We start from the raw sequence: 18,387 nt of genomic DNA on the forward strand, positions 1-18,387 counted from the left end.
AGATTAACCCTTTGTCAGTTGCTTCATTTGCAAATATTTTCTCCCATTCTGAGGATTGTCTTTTCATCTTGTTTATGGTTTCCTTTGCTGTGCAAAAGCAAAAATCCCTACAATCTTTCTAATAGTTTGATGTCACTTGAGAATTGTGCCTTACAGATTTTTAGGGGAAGGGCTGTACTAGAAATACCAGATTTAGAGTAGTGGAGGTAATTAAATGCCTGAAGGTAAACATCAAAAAGAGGGGAGAAGTAACCTCCTTTTTGAAGCTGCCAGGGACTGAATTGTGTGCCCCCCAAATTCATAGGTTGAATCCCTAACGCCCAATATGGCTATATTCTGCAGATATGGGTTTTAGGAGGTAATTAAGGTTAAATGATATTAACGAAGTTAATTAAGGTTAAATAAGTCCTACTCCTGTAAAGTTGATGGCCCTACAAGAAGCAGAATAAAGAGAGATTTATTTCTCCACGCACAGGCAGAGGAAAGTCCATGTAAGCACATGGCAAGAAGGCTATCTGCAAGCCAGGAAAAAAGTCTTCACCCAAGCCTGACCCTGCTGGCACCCTGACTTCAGGCTTCTAGCCTCCATCATTCTGAAAAAACAAACTTCTGTTGTTTAAGCCACACAGTCTATGGTATTTTGCTCTGGTACCCAAGGTAACATAGAAGCACAATATATAAATTATTCATTTATATCTGAATAAATTATATATCATAAAAATTGTGAAGTTCTATGCATTGTATACTTAATTAAAAATACTGTTTTCATTATTGGACATAGAACAGAAATGTGAAGCACGGATTACTGTGTCACTTTGTAGCAACAGATTTTCATAAGAATTTCAACCCCAGCAGTCTTAGGATATAAGCAGTAAGATTTCTATCCACCATCTTCTCTATCTTACTCAACCCTATTTTCACATATTTGAAAGATGAAACGGACACATATTGTACATTAAATATTCTCAATTATATGACACTTCTTATTGAAGGACACTTACTGAGATATATTTTGAAGAGCACTATTAGTAGTTTGTTTTCCCTTTTCCTGCCTAAATACATATATACACACACACACACATACACAGATTACAATGCATAAAAAGAAATAACAGTCTACAAAAGTGATAAAGTTAAGGAAAATAACCGTGCTGTATGTAAGATAGGATATTACTAGTTTTCCTTAAAGAAAAGCTGGTGTAAGTTTTTGATGATATTTTCAAATAACACAGTTAATCAAATTCACTGTGGGTGATGCAGAGTCTTCTTCTAGGACCAAGGAACTCATTCCCACAGCTGCCTGTAATGCTTGCTGCTGACAGAATATACATCAATATTTAGTGAAAATCCCTTTGACAAAAGTAACTACCTTACCTGAGGGCTCTCCCTTCCCGAGGGGCAGTCCCCATACATTGACTAACTGATGTAGGATACAAAGGCTTACTCCCCTACTTAAACTGGGGATATCTCTGAAGGGCCATTTCAGCTCTATATCTCCCCTGGGGTGAACTGATGACTCTGATAGGTGATCAGAGTTGGAATTCTCCATATACCCAATTCTACTTCCCTCACTCCCTTATAGATGGGGTGAGCACTCCCAGAGCACAGTCTGATAAATCTTCTCTGGGAAAATCTTCATTTCAAGTGTCAACTTCTCAATTTCTTATTGAAAAACATATTTTATATGAAAGTTACTTGGGAGATATTTGATACATATCAAATAAGAATTTGTGAAACATCAGCTGGGAGTGGTGATGTTTGCAATTATTTAAAAGATTCACTACCATGTTTTAAATATTTTGTGGGTGATACTACAATGCACTTTTTAGATCTCCTTACAGGGCTATTTTCCAAGCTGCTGGAAGAGTTCTCATAATATTACTTTTAGCTTTTAATCATCTTTGAGGATTTCCTTAGATGAAGAGAACTGTCTCAACCAAGGCCATACTTCTTTCTGTGAAAGCGTGCATCCAATGACATTATGGTGGAGTTAAAGGCAGCTCTGAAAGGCTATGCCAGCTTCAGAGTTACTGGTGGGTTTGGCTAAGGGGCTGGGAGCTCCCTTAGGCCACGGGTAATCACAGAAAGGAAAAGTGTTATATCCCGTCAGCATCCAGCACTCTTATCAGCTGTGGAAATTAATTCCTGGTCCTAAAGCAGGAATTTAGGCAGGGCACCACAACACCCACTTCCTTCTGCCCAATCCTCCTTCCCTTCCCTTCCACGCATTTTGGTCTCAACAGCACTCAGTAATAAAAGTCTTACATGCTTAATTTTGCCCAGTTTTCTTTCAAGGAAGCCCAACCAGTGAATGAATATGTGTGTGTGTGTGTGTGTGTGTGTGTGTGTGTGTGTGTGTGTGTGTGTGTGTGTGTGCATGCACATTTGAGCAGGTGCCTTTAATTCTGTTGCATTTTTAATAGCTTAAGTTTTAAAAATCATGTGTTTTGCTCTTTTATCACCTCACCAGAATTATATTTTGCAGAATTTTACATGGTATTTTGTATAATTAGGGTTGAGCTATACTCAACTTTTCTTTTTTTCTGTCCATCACATACTTGGTTTTCAGATAAACCTGATATATTCTAGTAAGAAACCTGCTTGTGGAATGAATTATAATTCTGTACTCAGTCTTGCTATCTTACAAGTAGGTAACTGAACAGTTCTTTCTCCCATGATAATTGAGATCCCTTAGGATCAACAATGTGGACTTAGTGAAGTCCCATTTTCTTCCATTGGAGCACTTGGTAAAGGTATATTGCTAAATTTTATAATGATAATGGTAATGCAAACAGAAAGCACATCTTCAACTTATAAAGCTTTCAGTACTTGATAGCTTTGAAGTAGGAGAACACAGTGAAGATGTTAAGCAGTGTGCTTGGCCCTTGTCGTGTTCTCTGTAATTACACTACCATACTTCTGGTAGTTCCATATGGTGAATTACTCTTGCAACTTATTTGTCAGTTACCTAAGTAACCCGTTTTGGGAAATCCTACCTAGAATAGAAATAATATGACTCACATATCAAGTTGTCAGGTACAAGTCCATGTTATAGAGATACATACGCTTAGAGTGGATCTGCTCTAGTTGCAACCTAGTTCAGATGCAATGCTCAGAAATGTCAGATTGTGGTTAGGTCTTTATGAGGCTTGGAAATAGTGATTCTGATAAAGAGGGAGAGTCATGACACATGTAACATGCAATGTGGATGCTCCTAGTCTAGTGGAGTGCATGGTAAAGAACACAGCGGGTATAGCAAGTTGTTAACTAGCTAGTTTGTTGGTGCGTAATATTAAAAAAAGTGTAAAGTTATAGTACAGTTGTTGATAAACTACAAAGTGAAGAAATGGTAGAAGAATATGGTCACCCTTACACAGTGGAACAAGGAAGAAGTCAAAGCTACTACAGTGTTCAAAATATGCTTCCAGATACACAATTGAATGAATGAAACCATTAGTGAGAAAAAAAAATACTATTGTTATGTAATTTAATAATGGTAGGTATAATTTTTTTTAGAACTATGCTGTGGAGACAACAAAATTTAAGAAAATAATTGCAAAAAGGACAGAAATTTAAAAAATACACGGCACTTATGGGGAGATGAAAATTTAGGAAAACATATAACAGTGGGAGACTATTAATTGGGCGATATTAACAATGGAGGATTTAAATGGAAAAAATTTATTTTATGGAACAAGGGGATGATGTAATTTTAGAAATAAAATAGTATGCTTAAAATTATGGATATCATATTTCACAGTAAAACTGTTGATCAAATATAAACAATAATAAGGGAGTAAAATCAAAATAATTACCAAACAACTTAAGACAAGAACACAATAGGAGTTTAGCCAAGTAGAATTTAATAACATGGCAAAGGCTTTGAGAATGGGATCCTCACTTTATAATGAGAAACATCACATACAAATAAAGTAACCAGAAACTGGATGCTAAGTCATAGCTGGTCCAGCTAGCTCTACTCTGTGGGAAGGAGTGAGAAAAAATCTGACCTAGTCTGTCATATAGAGTAACGTAAGTCAGAAAGAGAAAAACAAATACCATATGCTAATTCATATATATGGAATCTAAAAAAATGGTACTGATGATCTCAGTGGCAGTGGAAGAATAAAGATGCAGATGTAGAGAACAGACTTGAGGATACGGGGGGAGGGGTGGGGGGGCAAGAGTAGCTGGGACAAAGTGAGAGAGTAGCACTGACGTATTTATACTACCAAATGTAAAACAGATAGCTAGTGGGAAGCAACTACATAATACAGGGAGATCAACTCAATGATGGGTGATGACTTAGAGGGCTGGGATAGGGAAGGTGGGAGGGAGGCTCAAGAGGGAGGGGATATGGGGATATATGTATAAATACAGCTGATTCCCTTTGTTGTACAGTGGAAACTAGCACAACAGCGTAAAGCAATTATATGCCAAAAAAGATCTGGAAAAAAGATAAAAACTAAAAACATTTAAAAAATAAAATAAAACTGCACTGGAAAAATCAGTCAAACACTAGACTAGAGAATGCATAAAAGTGGATTACAAATACTTTGTGTGAATCTTTCTTACAACTGGAAATCATATAAAATCTTGATACAGATCAAATCTAAATTTTGAACTAGATGTGGCTGTAATGTTAAAACATAATTTCAAAGATCAGAAAGAAGAAAAGGATATAACAAATCTTGTACTTTCTTCTATGTGGAATACATTTTGGAATAATAATATTTATATTTCTTCAGTTAAATAAAATGACTTAAAAATATGTATACACTCATAAAACATAGTCACAAATGAAGGCAATGAATATATCCATCCCACAAAATAGTTTCCTTGTGCCCATCTGTTGTCCCTCCATGCTATGGCTGCATGGAGTGTTCTCTATCTAGAGAGAGGATCATTACTCATCTCTTCACCCAAAGCAATAGTTTAACATCCTGGAATCTGTTTTTCATCTGTTATCTCCTTCCACCCATTTTTTTTTGTAGTTAATAATACAATGAACTATGATTTTCAGTCAACAATAAAAGCATTTTCCAACATCAATGCACATACATTTTAATATCATTTCAAGATACACTGTATACACCCTGTGCATGCGCTACATTTAATTTAATCACAATTTGCTTTAAATCCTTCCTGGAATAAAATACGACAATAAATAGTAATGAATGTTGAAAAAAAGCAGAGGATCTGAGTTTCTGCCTAAGAGGGTTAAATTTAGTTTGCAAATTGAAAGTGCTTTGCAGGACTACACATAGAACTTGGGTTTGTCCTACTGAATCTGGTCAAGTTAATGCAGTTACATATTCAAGTAGTTTCATGTGCCTTGCTTCTTGACAAACAAGATCTCAAGAAGGAAGTGTCAAGAAGATAATATCAGGGAACCAAGACTGGGAAAATGCTGATGTTTCTTCTGGTTGCCTGTGTGAGGCAACTTCTGAACAGGAATTGTGGCAGTTAGTTCTGAGAATCTCTTACTGTCTTTACATTCACCAAGGGGAGCTGCATTGGGGGAAAAAACAAAGACCAAAGATGTTAAAATAACTCTCTTCCTGGGTAGGCAAAGACTTCTGGGCTTAATTTTATAGTCCAGAAACCTCCTTCAAGAATTTTGTTCAGGCAACCTGTGATTAATTCTTTCAAGATTCTAGACTCTCATGTTTCATGTTTTAAATTTTTGTACTAGTATGGTAACAAACTGTATTGTTTTATTTTACTTGCATGAAATCATATGCTAAATTGGAAATAGGTGCCTTCTCAAACTTTACATATTATTTTATTTAGCTTGTATAACACATAAAATCATATATTACAGTCACTTTTCTGAATGTCTTAGTTTGGCAATTAAAATATAAGATCCCCAAAGGCAGGAATGAGGATAATATCCAGCATTTCATCTTTAAACTATATGTATGTGATACATGTGTATCCAGGAAATAGATTTGAAACATCAACCAGTGAGAGGATAAAGAATAAGATGTGGCCTGTAAGAAACAAAGCCTTTAACTCTTTGACAGCTCCTGACATTTATAGGCCAACTCCTGAGGGCCGTATTGGTCATAATGTCAAGTTGAATATACCATTAATATACCTCACTGGATAAGTCTGAATGTTATGGTTTTTATCCTCAGTGTGAAGGGCCCATTACTCACAAACTGCCAACCCAGTTGAGTTATTAAAGAATTTCTCTTGGGAAAAAAAAAAAAAAAGCTTGGTTTATGATGAGATATTTGTTGGTGAACTGCTCTTTGTAAAAATGAAAAAACATGAAGCCTAGCTTTAAAATAAAAATTGAATGTTAGGAAAGTATAATAGAGGTTCAAATAGAATTGGTTACAAAGCATTCACAAATTTTTACCAAGCCCACTGGGAAACGCAGTAAATGATTTCATGAGGCTTCTCTTAAAATAGACTAGGAATTGTTTAACACTGTACAGGTTATTTTAAATATCATGACATACATGTTCAGTTGTTTCTGACATGAGTAATGCAGTTGCTAAAAAGATGTTGAATAATGATTCACAAAGAGGTAACTAACTTCTATGAAATTTGGTTTATTATGGTGGTACTCAGTATCTCCTACATAATGTGCACAACAGAATCAGCATTAGCACATTTGCTTTGTGAACCTATGTAGAAAGAAGGCTCTGAGGTGTCTGTAAATTAGATAAAATACATGTGTGAAAAAAATTAAAACACTAAATATGAAGGATTTTTAAATAAATCACATTCTTTGTTATAACCATTTTAAATTTCAAAACAATAAGGTTTTAAGTCCACAAAGTATCCCAAATCTCATCATTAGAATTAATGACATTTCTACTTTGGTATGATTTCTTATAACTTTTTATCTGTGCATTTTTTTAACTAAGTTGAAATTATACTATATAATTATCATTTGTATTTTTTTCACTTAGTATACACTTATGATTTTCAGGTATCTCAAACTGGACATTTTCAGTTTGTATATATCTTCTTTCTTTTAAACCCTATTTCCTCCTGGTATTTCACATCTCAATAAGTGATACTACCCATCACTCTGCTGCTGCTGGCAGATGCTCAGAAGCCACCCGTAGCACTACTTCTCCCTAAACTCTGCTCTTGCCTCTGCATAGTCAGTCTTGCCCCTGACAGTATCATTTTCACACAAGAATCCAAATGAGTTTTCCAAAATTCAGATATGGTCTTGCTCACTGCTTAAAATATTTCAATGACTTTGGCTTGCTCTTAGTAAACTACTTAACACAGACCCTTGTGATCTGTTCTCTACATCTATTCAATCTCATATTTCCCACTCTGGTCTTCTTTCAGAAGGAAATAAACTATTTGAAACTTCCTAATACTCTGGGGACATCTTAGAGTCTGCTCCTTCTGCCTGGAATGTCTCCCTTTGCCCCTTTCACTTTGTTAATATTCTCTAGAGCTTACCTGAAACATGTTACTTGTTCATGAAAATCTTTCCTGTTATGTCTTATTAAAATATTTCTTGTACTTCTGCTCAGTAGCACTTATCAAAATTTAACTTAAAAATCTCTTTGTGTAATATTTATTGGCCTGTCCTGCAAATATTCTAAGCTCCACCAGTATAGGGGAGTGTGTGTTTTCTACAACAGTGTAATTAGCCCAACATCTGACACTTCTGGGCACTCATTAAATGATTGTTGTAAGCCTGAATAAATGAGACAGGACAGTGGACTCTAGTAATATTTTTTGACACATTTGTTATGAAAGCTTCTCTCACTTTATTTTTGACTTATTACTACATAGTCCTACTTATAAAATATTTTTGATTTGATACATTCCATAGGTTTTAAGCTTGGATGTCCTCATTCATCCAGATATTTCATAGATATTTATTTCTATTTTCATCTGTTTTTTGTTTTATATAAAACTAATAAATTTATATTGATTTATTTGGTACTTGTTATCAGGATGAACAATTGGCCTAAAGCCATTTATTATAATGTGCTTCCATTTCTGCTCTGGTCTGTGACGTCACCTGTTGTATTCCTGCCTTTGCCAAAGTGTGACTCATTGACATATTTCAAGAGGATCAGATCTGCATTTCAGAGGTTTTGGAATTTTTACAAAATTATTATTGAAACATTTTTTCAGTTACACTATAATTTTCTTCATGAATGACAGATCCTCAATTTTAGTGGAAATTGCCCCCCACACACTCTTCTATAACTTCGTCATTTTTCAGTATTGTGCGCATGAGTGTGCTTCCCTATGTTTATCTTAATGAAGTTTTACTAGAGAATTTAGCAGAGATTGCAAGATGCTTCCATTAGAACTTGGGAATTTAAGGATTCATTATTTATTTTAATTAAACGAAAGCTGTCTCAAACTCAGCTGAACTTTCTACTCAAATCTTCCTTTGTGGTTTGTGATGTACTACCAAAAGTTCAACTTCTTCACCAAACAGCTGTAACTTCTTCACCAGGTGCAAGGGTGCTTTCACTGTTCTTCCAGGTATATCCTCCTGTATTCCATGCTTCTGCTTTTGTCTCTCACTTGTCCTGCCACCAAGCCCTCGTGGTCCCAAAGTAGTATGACAACTATATCAAAAGGGATGCAACAAGGAAAAGAAGAAATCTTTTTTCCCTTAATGCCACTTCCCATTAGAGGGTCTCAAGGCAGTGCTGCTTGTGATCCAAGCCTTTACAAAATAAGCTTTACATTTGTTCCCCTTACATTCATTTTCACTTCAAAGACCTAAATTCAAGTGACAGCCACCCAGCTGTATTCACAATCGCTAGTCATTTTTGATGATTAAAATCTTTTTACTAGATTAAGATTCTCACATCTGGCTTTATGCCTTCCACATCTTCCTAGGAATCCAGCTGTCCACTTCCCATCCTTCTCCCCAAGCTACTTTCTTGAACAGAATCTAAGTGCTAACCTCTTTCCTGCATATCCCAGTGGGACACATATACACACACTTTGCTCTGAGAAACTCTAGAGTCAAGGTCAAATCCAAGGCAGCAACAACTTCTCCTGTGGGTCATCATCAGAGCATTTATGCAGTTCATTGCTCACATTTTAGATTTTGCAGCCAGGATTCAGGTGAGAGATTTAAGAATTAGAAAAGTGGTTCTCAGAACTCACTTTGGGAATGCAAGTCTTTACCTCTCCTCATTCAATCAAATGACCAGTCTTCTACATGTAAAAGTAATAACTAATTTGATGAGTTTTATTGTTTGTATTTTAACAGAGCAGATTATATTAATGGGGCTGTGCCTACATGATATCTAAATAATTAATATGTTTTTCCCCTGACACTTTCATAATTGGCCCCTGAAATACACCACCAAATACGTATGTTGATTTATGACAAGCTCTAGATCAAACAATTGAACTTCAATCTTTCACAAAAGTGTTGCTCGCAAGACACAAAATTACTAGAAGTTTTCATGAATAGATATCCTAAAATTATCACAATGTCATAAAGTAAGTTTAAGTTTAGGATGATTCAGATTATTTTTCCTTGCATATAATTTTTGTTCTTCCCTTGTATTTGTATTTAGGGTTCTTCATAAATAATAATAACAAAAATGCTAATAATATAAAGAATGTTCCTGTCAGCAGATGTCACTGCATAAAGGTTATTATGAAAAGTCTGGTGGATCAAAGTGATACTGAGGTCCTGCTGAACTTCTGAACATAGATCTAAAATAAATTAAACCTCCAATTTTTCCCCCTGGAAACAGGCATATTCACTTGTCTTTCATACAATGTGATTCATGTCCCTAACACAAGATGTTTAGAGGAACTATTTCACGTTTCATCTGTAGCAATTTTAAAAGCTGGATTTCCACTCCATCTTCATATATATATGTATGTGTGTATATATGTGTGTGCATAGAATCAATACAAATATATGGAATACTTGTATATATAGAATACACATGTTTATGTCTATAATGGAATATATATTTTTATATATGGAACATGTATAATGTATATGTATATAAATAGAAACGCAAGCAAACTACATAATGAATTCATATTAAATGTTTAAATATCTCTAAATTTCTGCCTATTGGATTCTTAGCTAATTATTCCCTAGTTTCTTACCTGCATTCCTTAAAATGGCAAGTAAATTTCTGTTACTATGGTTTAGAATTTTGAACAGAAGACTGACAATTACATGATTCAAAGTAGATGACAGTTTGCCTTTTTGGAGGTAGTATTTATAGTCTAAAATAATAATTATCTGTAAGATTGTCAAGGGGTTACAAAGTTATTATAATTATTAAACACTTTTATTCATCATAGTAATTTGGAATGCAGCTTTAAATGGTTAGTCTCTACCTTTGTAGTAGAAATTATACATTTTTTAGTATGATGAGTGAGGTAAAAGATTGAAAAGAGAAAATCCAACTAAATTAGGCACTGACAACTAGTCATAACAATAGGTACTTCATTGCAGAAGACTTGCCATGGTCCATCCTTCCATGATTCTATTTCTTGGTAATTTTGCCCAGAATACTTTATATAATAGCAAAGTTAGGATGGCACAGCAGAAATATTCTTAGTGATCTGTTTTTGTCTATCAGCCAGGAATTTAACTGAGCCCTTTATTCTGCATAATATTTGGTGGTGTGGAAATCCATAAGCTTTCCTACTTACTGTGTAAAGAATCTTTCAATAGACTTATTTTAAAATGGCCTTTTCATGATTTATAAGAAAAAAAGCTGTTAGAGGATTCTGGTATTTTTTATATGTTTATGTAAATCATAACAATACTCTTTGTAATCCTATAAACTTAACCCAGCTTTCATTCTATCTTCATATTTCCAAAATAAAAATATTCTGTGATTTGTCTAATAGCAGAATTTAATCTGTTCCCTTGATTAACTTTCTTGTTCATATAAATTCCTTTCCTTTCTCTGTTTTTGTTTTTATTTTGTTTTGTGCTTTGATAAATGGTAATCCAAAACTGTATCCAAATACTCCTATTTGGAGGCTGCAGTTTGGGAAGAGCCTCAGTCAGTGTGGTTTAGTGAAAAAATATTTCTTCAGGAGTCATTAAGTTCTTGATCAAAATCTTGGCTCCCCTCATTACTAGGCACGACCTCATGCAATTCATTTTGCCTCTTTTGACTCTTACTTTTGCTACTTATAAAACATAATAAAACTTTCCTCATTGAATTTTTATGATACATAAATGAGATAGCATATGACTGGTATTTAGAACAATGTCTGGCACATTGCATAGGAATTCAATAAACAACAAACATTATTATTAGACCCAATCAAGGACAAAGCATAGCTGCCCAACCATCTGACTCCAGGAGTGTACAATACTGTGTTTTGACCTTTCTGCCCACCTTCTACTTTGTTCCCAAGGAGAAATGCTGATACAGATAGTTCAAGAGCCAGGGACATAATCCTCGATGTATGTTCTTTATTTTTAGAAATCCATTTCTTGGAATATTCAAATCTCTTCCACTTCTGAATCTTGGGTAACTAACTGCTCACTGGGAAGATAATTACCAGACCAACTTTTCACTAATCCTCAGGGAAAGCTCTTCTTCTGTTCTTACGCATGAGAATATGCTTTTCTTTGGATTGACTTTCTATTACCATACACATTTTATAATAGATGTAGGCTAGGGAAAAGTGGAAATAGGGTCTCTAAGTTTGTTTTTAACCTAGACAAAAGAATGCCTTATCAATCTAGCTTAAAAAAGGATCCCATTGGACTTTGGTGGCTAAGTGTAATAGTTAGAAAAACATATAGATTTGGTCTGTGCTCTGTACGTGTATTTCTTAAGACCTTAAGAGGACTTGATGGTAATAGAACAAGACTATGTTTTTACATGACATATAAAAATTCCTGGTCAAATATTTAATAGAGTCCATATGATAGAACATTTGTTTATGGTTTGTTATTTTTTACTCTATTTCTCTGAACTAGGCTGGCCACTTAAATGGCTTGGTTGATCAGTGGTTAGTGAAAATACATGTAAATTTACTTCTAGCATTTACTCTCACTTTCTGCTTCTTTTCATCGTCAGCTTCTCTAATGTTGTGTTGGTCTCAGTGACTGAGATTGCCTTCCTTAGCTTTGATCTTTGATATACACCCTAGGGTATAACTTTCATTTATTCATTTAGTCTTATAAACAAACAAAAGCTACAATATGATTAAAAGTTTGACCTTCTGGGTAACCACTGCCATGTCTCTGGGCTACGACTCCCTTGGTAAATGGCCCAGATGGACACAGAGTAGGCCCCTTCAAGGAAAGATCTAAATCCTGTTGCATTTTAAAACCCATTTTATTGTTAAAGTATATCATGTGTACATAAAAGTATTCAAAACAAAAACGTGAGCTTAAAAATGATCATAAACTGAACACATACACTGACTCAGATAAAGATATAGAATATCGCCAGCAGCTTTGAAGTTCCCTTTCTGTCCTCTCCCCACCTCTCTCATCCATTCTTCCAAAGATGACCAATATCTTGGCTTTTATGATAATCCTTTGTATGATATTCTTTACGTTATTGCTACATAATGATGCATTGTTAATTATGATGATTGTTTCCCAATTTTTTTAAATTTTATTTTAAAGAAAACATACAATATGTAAGTTTTTAAAATTGAGCTTCTTTCACCAAATATTTTGTGTATTATTTATTCTTGTTGTGTGGAGTCTGTTGATTACTCTTACAATGTGTGGATATTTCACATTTTAAATGCTCGTTCTAGTTCATTGGGCATTTAAGTTGTTTGCTAGTATTGACTAATGTGAAAATCACAGCTCTAAGCATTTATATTCATGTACTTTTGTGCATGCATTACAAAATCATTTGGGGTATATTTCTAGGTGTGGATTTGCTAGATCATAAGGTAAAATTATGTTTGGCTTTACTAGACAATGTCTAAATGTTTTCCAAAGGATTATGTTAATTTACATTCCAACCAGCAATGTCTGAGATTTCCCATTACTCTACATTTTCTTCAATTCTTGTAATTTACTGACATTTTATTTTAGCCATTTTGGTGAGTATAAAAAAATCTTGTTTTAGTTTTAATTGGCATTTCCCTGAAATTAATAACACTGAGCCTCTTTTCAAATATTTATTGGTCATGTGGAACTGTCCTATTTTGTGAAATTCTTGTTCAAGTATTTTGTCCATACCCTCCCTATTGGATTCTTTCTCTTTTCTTAGTGCTAGGAGTTCTTTATATATTTTGGATATGAATCTTTTTTTCAGTTATATATATGCCAAATATCTCCTCCCACTATGTAGTCTGTGTTTTCACTTTCTTAGACATAGTTTTTAATGAATGCAAAGTTCTAAACTTAAACATACAGCTATGTATTCATATAATGATTATTCTTTTTAAAATTTTCTTATATGGATTGAACCTGAGTAAATGTAAAAAGGTGTACATATGATATCACACATGTAGTCAAGGGAATTAAGTTACATGGCTGATGTAAATTGTTTTCTGTGTATTAGTTGAACAATAATAATTGAATATGGATCACGATGTCTCATGAAAATATTTTACTATTGATTATTTTCAGCCTTATTGTAAGTTGTGAATGCTTTCCTTGCCTTTTACATTAAAGAATGAGTGGCTTTAATATAGCATTCAATATTCAATTTTTAAAATCCTATTATTGTTTATTCAAACTCTGAATCAGTGACACTAAATAGTATCTTCAAATTATAAGGTAGGTTGTTTAAAAACAGAAACTGTTACTACTGGTAATTGTCTATTCAAGTGAAAATTTTCTCTGTATGCTGCAAAAAATAAGCTGATCAAATGATAGACAAAAAGAAACTAGAAAATGAATTAAAGTGTATCTTCAAACTACAAGGTAGATGTTTAAAAATAAAATCCTACTATTTGATATATTGAATATCCAAAAACTAAGATTATAGAATTTTGGTCTCATTAAAGCATTCAAGAGAACTTCAGGAGGAGCTATGGTTTTTATAACTTTGCAGGCTTGTGTAGGTTACAGAGATACCTCACATTTATTGAGATGGGTTTTTTTTTTAAATTTGATCCTTTAGTGTCATTGAAGGAGTTTATTTTCTTTTGCTTTGTTAATCCATCTCTCTTGGTTCTGACGATTCATCCATATTCAGAAAGTTAATGATATTACCAATTTATTAGTAAATTTTACTATCCCATGTGAAATACTTTGAGGAAATAGTCCTAATAGCCAGAAACTGTTTATCAAACCAACCAATCAATCAACTAACTAAACACCAACGTTAACCCTAATTTAAAAAGCACCTTATAATTAACAGATTTTACATGTATCAATCATTTAGTTAAGCTGCTTAGGATAAGAGAAATCATAATCGTAACTATTTTAAAGAATATCAAAACATAGAAGATGTACATCTTAAGTCATTTAACAAATTTAAAAATCTAGCAATGGATAGTATCACTTCTCTTTGTCTATTCAGTAGACTGTGATAAATCTTAGAGGTGGGTTTGCAAGATTCTATGTTGTATTGAGAAATGAGTCGTATTTATAATGCACATCATTATTATTACTGAATTATTACTCAATAATAATATTCCATAATAATACTATTATTATTACTGAAACTCCAACACAAAATTTGCAGCCTAATTTTAACAATAAACCCTTACATGTGTATTGCTAAAAGGAAGAACAAAAAACAATAATTCCTATTAATTCTATCCCTTTTAAAGTAGTTTTCTGTTTTTAACATTTCTTTTTAATCTTGAGATGGCAGTGAGGGTTATTTGTCCCCTCCTTTTGTTTCATTTGTCTTCTGTTCTTTTGAAATATTCTCAAGGCAGTGAAATTGATAACTCAGAAACAAAAATATTAGAAGTCATTATGTGAGATAAACAACAAACAATATACATAGCATTGATTTCTCAGGAAGACTTTCAAAAATATTCTCATTAAAATCATGACTATTTCTTCCCAATTATCAGAACATATAATAGTTAAATTTTTAAAAAATAAAGCCCATTTTCAAAAACTGTATTGGGATTCTTTTTAAAGAGTAGAAATTTTTAAGAAGTAGAAAATTTTTAAGGAGTAGATCTCAGAGAAATTAAGCGAGTAGAACTCCCCATAACTTCACATCAACATTCTTTTTGTTGTTAAAGGCAACAATCGGCGATAATGTTGGCAGCTAATCACATAACAGTGAAGATCTGACATCGACCTCTGACAGCACATTTTAGCTTCCATTTATTACGAAGACATTCACTAACAAAGATGGGAAGGGACAGTTTACCCTTCCCATCAGTACTTTGGTGTGTTACAGCAAAAGAAAATTGATTTAAGTGACAAAGTCTCAAATATCACTGTTCTTTTCACGCAATATTTAATGGATTCTAAATCTGTGCAGAGAATCATATTCAGACAGTGTCTAATTCTAAATAGCATCCTAACCGTAAAAATGTGACTCCTCTGTCAGCACAACGCAGACCTCCTATGGAAGATTTTTAAAAAGCCATGCACAGAGCTGCAAATATTTCATTTTAACTTCCATACCATCCCATGCTGTGATGTTTTCCTTGTTCCTTATGTGCAGGTCAGTCTGCATATTTCCCACAGAATTCCCGCAGAGGACCTTTGACATGTACACGAAGTTATAAAAACATTTGGTTGAGCCAGGCTACAAAATATGGAGACACATTCCAAAACTTTACCCAGTAAAATCCTATGAAAATAGTTACAAAGGGAAAGCTAATTACCTGAGTGAGAAGTTGCCTTTATTCAATTTCTTTATTGTAACTTTTAAGATGTTGTTTCCACAAATACCAGTGGAAACTCCAGTCAGTAACTTAAAATGAAAATACACATACTTAAACATATTTTCTTTGCCTACTTTGGTGGCATGAAGATGATAACAGGGGAAAGACAGTGCTACATTTTTTGTTTTGAGTGACCTTTAATATCAAGAATAGTACTATATTGTCTAGATACGCAGTCAAGAGTACTCTTCTCGCTTTTCAAAGTATACCCCTGAGTAAGTGGAATTTAGTGTGATTGAAAGTTAACGCGGCAGCCATCATTAGTTGGTGCTTATTACATGGTTATTGGCTCATAATATTGAAACCATCATCTTCTGTAAGTGAAGATATCAATTAATTAATTCAAAAAAGGTAAGCTAATGCCACAGTTGTAATACATGTATATGCAAGAACACATAAAATTTACAATTGGAAGGCACACAATTGTTGCTTAAGAATCTAAGTTCCTTGACTGGAAGTAATATATTTGGATTACAACTGACTCTGTTAGTCTTCAGTTTCAACTCTTAAACAAAACATTATTTGTAGACCATGTTAGTGATCTATTTCATCTATTTTTATGTTTAATATAAATACTATTCTAAAAAATAATCTTTGCTTTTTCAGTTTTAGCTTTACAAAAATTTGCAAAAATGGTTCTCATATACCCAACACTTACTTTCCCCTATATTTTACATCTTACATTAGTGTCATACGTGTATTACTATTAACTAACCAATATTGATACAGTATTATTAAGTAAAATCCATACTTTATTCAGATACAAATGCTATTTTTAGTGGAAAAAATTGGAGGATTTATGGAGAGTAAAGAAATCTGTAGTATTACAGACCTGAGCTTTGATTAGCATTCTGTTACTAATATGTTTTGTGTTCTTATTCACTTTCTGGCCTTAAGTTCCTCATCTGTAAAGTCGTAAGGCTGAATACTATAAACTCTGTTTCCTCACTCAGAATTATCTGATTATATTAGTTACAATAAAATTATACAATAGACATTTAATAATATACTACTTTAACTATAAGTACAATAAAGCTTTGCTTGCTTTTTAAAAATAGGAGATTAGAAATTATCTCTATTCCCAGGACTTCCTAGGTGGAGCAGTGGTTAAGAATCCGTCTGCCAATGCAGGGTTCGATCCCTGATCTGGGAAGATTCCACATGCCATGGAGCAACTAAGCCTGTGAGCCACAACTATTGAGCCTGTGCTCTAGAGCCCGTGAGCCACAACTATTGAGCCCATGTGCTGCAGCTATTGAAGCCCATGTGCCTAGAGCCCGTGCTCTGCAACAAGAGAAGCCACTACAGTGAGGAGCCCATGTACCACAATGAAGAGTAGCCCCCATTCGCGTCAACTAGAGAAAGCCCGTGTGCAGCAACGAAGACCCAACACAGGCAATAAATAAAATAAATAAATAAATAAATAAATTTATTAAAAAAAAGATATCTCTATTCCCACAGACTCCTAAAGAAAATTAAAGAAAAGAAGAAATAACCTCACTGAATTTTTTTGTCAACCTACTCACCTTTAATCAAATTGTCTCATTCAAAAAAATACTTATTGAGTGCTTACCATATTCTAGGTATTTTCAAAGCACCACAGATAAAAGTGTTAATAAAATAGGCAAAGACCCCTGTCCCCATGGAGCTTACATTCTATTAGAATAGTTTAGAATTACACCCTATAATTTTAAATAAGGCCATATCTGTATCATATCACATTTCAGATTTGAAGAAAAAATTTAAGAAAAAATTCATTTAATGAAGAGAAAGAAGACTATCTCAAGTTATAAATAATACATCCATGGTAAAATATGATGGAGAAAAACTAAAAGCAAAAATAATCCACCCCTCCTTCCACATACACAAAAAAGAGGGGAAAAAAAAAAACCAATTAGGTGTATCTTTTATTTAGTTAGCCAGGACTCATTTTCACTATTAAAACTGTCTTGGTTTGAACAATAAATTATCTGTTTAACCCACCCAAAATGTAGCCAAAATACAGAAAGGAATCAGATCTGAAAGTATTTTGTACTTCATATTAGGGAATTTTTATAGCATGTGTAAACAATTGTGGGCCACTGAATAATCACGAATGAATACATGTCAGATGAAATGTAATGATGGGAGATAATTCACTTATAGTAATATATTTTGTGTTAAAATTTTGTAATTATTTTTGAAAACTTCAATGTATAAAAAAAAGGACAAGGAAGATAATATGTCATAAGAATCCTTTCATTCACATAGCATGTGAATGTATATCATTCAATGTATATCATTTTGGTGCTTTTTGGAATTTTATTTCTTTTTCTTTTTTATAGACACATGCACAGACACTACCATTTGACTTCTGGCCCAAGATGGGCAAGGGCAAATATTAGAAATAGCAAGATCAGGGAGTATACTATTATAATAATTTGATAGTAAAAAATGAGATACTGGAGTGAGCACTAGCAATGGAAATGGAAAAATACAAATTCCACAGATATTCATCAGGACACACCAACAGCACTGAAGAGGCCTGTTTAGTATGGAAGATAAAGGAAGGGAGGAATCCAAAAAATTCCCATGTTTCAGGGTTAGGTGACTGAACAT

The sequence above is a fragment of the Hippopotamus amphibius genome, chromosome 6 (assembly GCF_030028045.1).
Source record: "Hippopotamus amphibius kiboko isolate mHipAmp2 chromosome 6, mHipAmp2.hap2, whole genome shotgun sequence".
In the NCBI taxonomy this organism is placed as follows: Eukaryota; Metazoa; Chordata; class Mammalia; order Artiodactyla; family Hippopotamidae; genus Hippopotamus; species Hippopotamus amphibius.